The sequence below is a fragment of the Neolamprologus multifasciatus genome, chromosome 8 (genome assembly GCF_963576455.1).
Source record: "Neolamprologus multifasciatus chromosome 8, fNeoMul1.2, whole genome shotgun sequence".
NCBI classification, from domain to species: domain Eukaryota; kingdom Metazoa; phylum Chordata; class Actinopteri; order Cichliformes; family Cichlidae; genus Neolamprologus; species Neolamprologus multifasciatus.
Window position 1 is genome coordinate 4,722,980 of NC_140446.1, and position 7,972 is coordinate 4,730,951.

Genomic DNA, 7,972 nt, shown 5'->3' on the forward strand with positions numbered 1-7,972 from the left:
AGCTGCCAGAGATTCACTTTTCACCTCCTCTTACTAAATGTTTTTGCTTTTAAGTAGCACAGAGCGTACACACCTCTACTTTTAGTTAGTGAAGGAGCCAAAAGCCTCTTATACACAGCACACAAAGATGGATTAATGTGGCCTGGAAAATGAAGGTAAACAGAAAACGTATTGTGAGTGAACAGGAAGGAGGCTGAAATTAACATAAAAACCTATTATTAAACTAAAGGATGTGTTTGTGAAGGATTTTCATTCTTATTTCCTATTTCGTGCATTCTTGTATGTTCAAATTAACTGTGTAAAGAACAAATAATTAAAAATAAATGTTGGCAGAATAACAAAGAACAGAAATATACTGTAAATCACTGCATTGTAATCCTTATTTCATCCTTATTTTGGCATTTGGGATTATACTTTTGCATAGAAGGACCTGGTCCACTGTTTATCACTGATTAATGTTAAATTCTGCCTTATTTTTATGGTAATACAGGACAATTTAAACCTTTTTTCAGACCAAAGTAATATCTGCACACAGCTCCAGCAATAAATCTGTATAAGAGGACAAATTCAGGGGCAAAATAAACCGCACTGACTAGAGCTTGTAATAACTTAGATGCTCATTTTTTTTAAATTATAAAAGTTAAGAAAAGTAGGTTTGTGGAAACTGAGGGGGGATTTTAAACTCTCATCCACCCTTCCTACCTGAGATTTAAAGGTCTTTATAATATGATCTTTTTAAAATGATTTTTTAAAGAGCAGGAATCGCTCAGGCAGAGCAGACTGAAACTTTAATGCTTCATACTTTAATGGTATCAATATTTCAGTACAGCTAAAAATACAGTCATTTTAACGTAGAAGTGAAAGGCTGGGAGCTGTAAGGATAAACCTCTGATAAACTGCTTTCTCATTAAATTACCTATTTATATATAAAATGGCAGAAAAAAATCTTCAAAGCCCAAAAATAATTAATTAAGGTATAAAATAGAAGCGGGAAGAAGCATAAATATGTTTGCTGATAATTACTGAATACGCATTTCAGCTCTACACATAAATCACAAGCTTTAATCACAGATAAGTTTAGGTTACCTTTGTAACCCTGGTTCTCCGAGTTGCATAATTGAGGCGTCTACCAGACAGCTCTTCTTGCTGAGCAAAGTGATCGAAGGAGTTTATTTTGATTCATAGTAACACAAGTAACACTATGTTACTATTGTGTTAGTAACTATGTTACTAACACAATAGTAACATAGTGTTACTATGTTAGACACTATGTTACATAGTACTAACTATTGTGTTAGTACTATGTTACTAACACAATAGTAACATAGTGTTACTTGTGTTAGTAACTATGTTACTAACACAAGTAACACTATGTTACTATTGTGTTAGTAACATAGTACTAACACAATAGTAACATAGTGTTACTATGTAACAGTAACATAGTAACACTATGTTACTGTGTTAGACACTATGTTACATAGTACTAACTATTGTGTTAGTACTATGTTACTAACACAATAGTAACATAGTGTTACTATGTTACTATTGTGTTAGTAACATAGTTACTAACACTAGTCATGCTTTCCAGCTAAGTCAGTTTCAAAGAAAAGGAGAAGAAAATAAACTCGATGCCTCTGTGGATCTCTGCCTAGGACCAACAGTCCAGTCTTCTATGAAAGTCAACAAACAAATCATTGGAACGATCAAAGATTTTTTTTTCTTACTTAATATTATAGTAAATTCCCCCAAAATGTGAATGAAGTGTTGCTAACGGGTGATCGCATTTCCTGTTTGGCAACTTTGTTTTTGACTCTTTGCCACTGATCGACTTTTGAAAAGGAAAAATCCACATACTCTAATAATGCTCAGGAAGCTTTGTCTGACGATCATCCCAAGCCAAATTTGGTGAAGTCTGGAAAAACCTTTGGTATGCAAAAAATACATATATGTCGTCCTAAAACGCATTTGGGGCAGAACACTGTGATTGAACTTGTTTTGATGTGAGAAATGCAAAAATAACTTAGTTCAAACATTTTTAGCATAACCCCACCTAAATTAGTCCTACTTGCTCAAGGCAGATAAGCCAAAATTTAAATGAAAAATGAAAAACGTTATGTTGATGTTAATTGGCAGCTCAGTGGTTCACAGCAAGAGAGTGTGAACCTGCCCAGAGCACGTCTGTGTGAAGTTTGTGAGCTTCGGGAGGTGACAACAGCAGTAGATAAAAAACAAATAAAATAATTAGTATATTATTAGAAAAAAGTGTTAAGCTTCTTTTTCACATTTCCAGCTGTTCTCAGTAAGATTTCAGCAATTCCTAACACAACAAATCAGCCTACAGCCTTGACTGCAGTTGACACACCATCTCCTCACACACGCATGAATGTGATGTGCGAACCTTGCTGTCACTGCGGCCACCCTGCCTGAACTCTCCCACACTCTGCATCTCCTGAGCTGTGAAGAGCTGATGCACACACAGAGACAGCGAGCCCTCCGACCCCACGGCTTTATTTTCATGTCTTTACACAGCTGGTCTGAACAAGACCGGTGGTTCTTCCTGTCACCAGAGACCCTGAAATATGTTGAAATGAACAGGCTGAGGACACTGACTACAGACCGACTGACTGGACATCTGTGTAGTGACGTCCTCAAAGCTTTTTCTAAGACACAGAAATCCTGTCTATTGCTAAGAGTTCCCAATGTGTAGATTTCAGGATGGTTTTTTTTAATTTTGGCTGAATGTGTAGCACTGTTTTATCTCTCTATCGCCTTTCTTTGCTAGTAACTTACAAGAAGTTTTTATTATGTATCTACTGACAGTGTTGCAGACTAACAAGAGTGTTTGGTGGCATGCAATGTTGGGGTGTTTAGACACACGTGTGCGAGGCTTAAGCCAATATCATACATGCAGCCCAGGACTTATCTAATCACCGAGTGTATAATAATACAGGTTTATCAAATCTGCCAGGTCAAGGTTGAGTTTTTGAACTCAAACCCACAATCTTTTCATAAACCTCAGTCAAGAGATTTTTAATGATTCAACCAAATAAAACCAAATGGGATGTGAACCACTGGCTCTTAGCATATAAACCTACTACAACGGGACCGCTCCAACCAAACGCAGACTTTTATTTCAGAGGCCAGTATTGCTTCTGCCAATGCAGCTAATTATGCTTACTGTTATTATTATTAATACTATTAAACCCGTTTTTAACACAGGTAGAACCATTGAGCTCAACTATGTAACAGGCTCAGCTCAGTTCAAGAAAATCGGGAGATCCAACCAAAGTCTTAAGTATCTTCAGCTTTATAACCATGTAGGGTTCAAATATGGACCATGAGTTGGATACTTTTAGGTGACCTTGTGAGAGATTTCTGAAAAATAGTGGAGACTTTACCTGAACTCTTTACACTCTACTGTCTAAGGCCTGCCAAGTAAATATGAAATCAATTAAACAACTGATGATCTGAACTGATTGCTAATGCCGAAAGACAAACGGATTATTTGACAGCCCGAATTGAGAACATGTTCTATTTTTTTCTGTAATTCAGGTGCAAAAAATAAGTTTCATTAGAGGCCCTTTGATTTGTTGGCCCCTTGCTGAGAGGTGCTGCTTCAGAAAAGCAAAATCAAACCTTTAAAATGTAAGACTAAAACACTTTGTATCTAATCAGGTGAGCTATTAGTCTGCAGCTTAATTTGATGTTAACAGATCCTGCAGGGCCTTTCCTGGATAAAACTGAACATCTGGCGAAGTGGCTGTTCTTCAGAGAGCTACAGACATGTTTTGTTTATCCTGCCCCACTCCAGCCACCAAGTCCAAAAGGAGTTGGGTCACAGCCAGCGATGGGTAAAACAAGAGCCTTGCATATTTTGGCAAGCAGATCGACGCTCTGCTCTGCTCACTTGTCCTCTTTCGCTCTCATTTTTTTAAAATTTTGTTTGTTTAGTTTTTTGTCAGCTCAGTCCCTCCCTCCATAAAATCAAGCCATTTCTCTCTGAGCCTCTCGTCCCTCGTCGTAGCTCAGGAAACACACAGCCGGGTCTGGCAGCCAGGCTGAGGACAGCCCATTGGACTGGTCTCTGCAGGAGTGCTGATTGAGCAGGGGAGGCTTCTCTCCTGCCAAGTTCTCATCATACTCAGCACTTACAGGGAATGACTAATAGCTGTGAGAAGAGGACTGAAGAGGGAGGAGAAAGACAAGACAAGCACCAAAAAAGTTAGAAAATGCACTAAGGGTGAGAAATTCCTTGCTTGCAAACACGCCTTTGTATTAATGCTGCCATTGCCAAAGCTGTGAAATAACTCAAGCAGGTGACAGGCGGGACGAGACAATATGCTGCAGGGACCCGGAGCAGGAGCCGCATTGTCAAGCTGACGCAAGGTTTACAGTTTTAAATGGAGTGTTTTGTCGTTCATCCCACTGACGGCTAACAATAACGATGATCTGCGAGAGAGCAGGGATGAAAGGAGTCGGATGCTCCCTGAGCTTCCCTCCCTCCCCTCTCATATCTTCAGACTTTCTGTCTCTGTGAGGTTGGGCCGTCGCTGTGGATACCATTGACCTCGCTCATCCTCGGTCAGGCTCAGCCTTTTGCGATTTCACATTTCTCGCAGTGACATTTTATGATGAAAATCACTTCTGAGAACAGCAAGCTCTCGTGCAGGACCGCAGTCCTAGTTTACTGCATGCAAGCTGTGAGATCACTTCCTGTCACTGACAGCTCTGATACTTGTGAGCCAAGCATGAGCATACAAGGGTGTTGCATGGCTGGCAAATGTATCTGAAATGTTGCATCTGATATGTTGCCAGCACTTGTTATCTGAGCGTGAGCTCACAAAAGACTTTTGGCAAATTGGCATCTCACAGCATCCAGACTCATGAGTTCAGAAAAATAAGAAAGAGACTGGTGGAAATCTATAAACCTGTGCTGTGATGGGATCCCCCAGCGGCTCTCTGTGATTTTTAAACACATTAAAATCACCACAGAGGATAAATCACAGTCACTGCAGTCAGATATCCTCTGAGTAACAGCTTTTTCTATTTTCACGGTCAGCTTCTGGGTCTTTATCATCACTCAGACACATTTTCGTTTTTAATGTTATCAAAATCGAGCAGTGCAATAAAAAATCTGTACCATGTTATTTGTAACATATTAAAATAAATCTCTCAATCTATTTGTGTCATTTCATCTTTTCATAGTAAAACAATAATTGCTGGCAATGGTTAAGCATCCTTTATCTGTAAGCCTACTAACTCAAGGAGTGGCAACGCTGTGGGGTCTGTAAGTGTGAGAGCACATCAAAAATATGAAACATTTTCATTTTTCATTTCATAGAAATGATCTGAAACTTGTGAGAATTAAGAAACATAAGCTCTGACATGTGGAAAATGGAGGACAGTGTTGGTCAAGTTACTTGAAAAAAGTAATCAGTAACTAATTACTGATTACTTCCCCAAAAAGTAATCCTGTTACTTTACTTATTACTTATTTTCAAAAGTAATTAATTACTTAGTTACTTAGTTACTTTTTAAAAACATGATTTACAACCTGAATAGGTGATAAAGCGATAGATCTTTCAGCTCAATTCTACTTTTTCTGCATAATCATCATACAAAATGTAATCAAATGGAAAAGTCTCTTTTTAAAACTTGTTTTATTAGTTTTAATCTTTTAACTTTATGCATCAAGCAAAAATTTAATTATATGCAACATTCTCTGACTGGAAGAAATTAGTTTAATATTTAAACCTATTTTCTGCACATTCCAGCACATAAAATATATTTTTTTGTGTGTTTACACTCACTCTTTCAAATAGATGCAAGTAAAACACAGCAGAAAATAAATAAAGTCAAAGACTAGCGGTCCTTTTGCTCTATTTTCACCTGTAAAGCAGGAGTGGGGTAGGCGGAGTAACGTTACAAGTAACGCGTTACTGCCCATCTCTGATGGAGGACTGTGGCTCACATCAACGAGGCTCTGGGTTCAAACCCAAGCAGGTTCACCTGTGTGAGGTTTGCATGTTTATCAATGGAAAATGCACTTACTTAAACCATTCCTTGCTCAGGTCCAATCATTGCTCAATTCCAGCTCAATATTTTTTGTCCTTGGACTCAAGTAGAGCAGATTTTCATGATTCATAGCTTAAAATATGTATTTTTGTTTTGTTTTGTTTTTTCTTTGACCTTGGTGCAGCCCTGAGTTCATGCTTTTTCTGAAACATCAGCCCGATCTCATGTGGATGAACAACAAAACACTCCATTTTAACAAACTCTGTTTCTTTGTGTTCATGAACACAAATCTATGCAGTGTGCACGACAGTCATCATGACTTTGTAAGTAACATATTTAGAAATGAGGCATTTTTTATTATTGGTGGGGACGTGTTACCACAGCAACCAATAAACCCATACAATAAACCAAAGAAGTGGCTACCATTGTATTATATCAAAAAACATGAGATTTTTCTAACCTTATCCAGTGATTTTAATGCTTAAACTTAACCGAGCAACAGTTTTTTTTTTTTAATAAAACAATATATTTAAAAGATATTATACAACCAGTGTTGGGGAGTAACGGAATACATGTACCGCCGTTACGTATTTAAAATACAAAATATGAGTAACTGTATTCCGTTACAGTTACTGTTTAAAAAGGTGGTATTTAGAATACAGTTACTTTGTTGAAATAAATGGATTACACGGCGGTACTTCCCTGTTTCATATTGTGGCGGGTCAGGACTGTTTGGGTTTTGTTTGACAGCTACGTTCTGTTGTTCCAGCGGCAGCGTTGCGGTTGCCATGGTTACAGGGTGACGCTCTCTCTCTGCGTGTGTTCTGGGTGAGAGAGGCCTTTTTGTTGTTGTTGTGCTAAGCTAACAGGCAGAATGCTACAGGTATAGCTCTAAAGAATGTAGCATCATAGGCAGTGTAGTCCGTGCTGCAGGGAGAATGGACTGACATACCCGTTATGTGTCTGTGAGCGAGGGAGGGAGAAAAAGGAAAAGTACGAGCTGTCATCGAGCAAAAACGGGAGCTGGAAGCATGTAAATATAATAATAACCACTGCAGCCAAGAAGAGAGCCTGACGAGCCCAGTTGTAAGTAAGCTATTAAGACTCGACTGTACACCGTGTTCGTGTTTTCCTCCAAAAACAATAAGCTCCGTTGGAGCAGCCTTTCAACTCCTCTCTCTGTCTCTCGCAAGCAAAGTTGACCCAGACAACAAAGTAAAGCTAGTTTTCAGCTACGAGCCCGACACAGAACCCACCGTATTAGCCAGAGGTCCCTTTACTACGGTTCGGAGCCGCAGACCTTCAGTAACAGTAATAAATCACAGCAATAGTACATTCATGTAGTTGTAAACAGCATGATAATATATTAAGTAATCCAAAGTATTCAGAATACGTTACTCTCATTGAGTAACGTAACGGAATACGTTACAGAATACATTTTGGGGCATGTATTCTGTATTCTGTAGTGGAATACATTTTAAAAGTAACCTTCCCAACACTGTATACAAATGAAGTGTTAAAATCTTTGACGTGTATACATGAAATGTGGGTCTCTGGTGTGAGCTTTCAAATGATTTGGCCTGACACCATCCCCTCCAGCCTCCAACCGAACACCTTTGCACCTTTAAGAAGTGGAAAATATAGGGACACACAAGAAAGGTGTAATTTGAGTCCACAATCATGGATCAACAGACCAGAGATTGTGTCTAAACTATGAAGCAGCCAGGCAGGAAGAAAAGAGGAAGACCACAGCAAAGGTTCATGGATGAGGAAGAGATGCGGATGACAAGCAGGATACAAGGGTGAGATGGAGGCTTTGGTAACCCCTAAAGGGAACAGTTGGAAGAGACGGAGGTGAAAGATGAAGAAGAAGAAGGATGAAGAAGAATGAAGAAGATATTTGCCACGAGAAAGAAGATATTTAAACTCCTTCCTCTCAAACAGAAGGGGTGGAAGC

The 7,972-nt window shown here is 38.8% G+C and overlaps 1 long non-coding RNA gene across 1 annotated transcript in view; it reads right to left on the reverse strand.

Moving 5' to 3' along the window:
- Positions 1 to 1,453: 1,453 nt before the first annotated feature.
- LOC146512270 (uncharacterized) overlaps positions 1,454 to 7,972 on the reverse strand; it is a 36,802-nt gene continuing 30,283 nt past the window's right edge. Inside the window, exon 3 of the long non-coding RNA XR_014875559.1 lies at positions 1,454 to 7,948. This is a non-coding gene — a long non-coding RNA (uncharacterized LOC146512270). The remainder of the gene's footprint in view (positions 7,949 to 7,972) is intronic.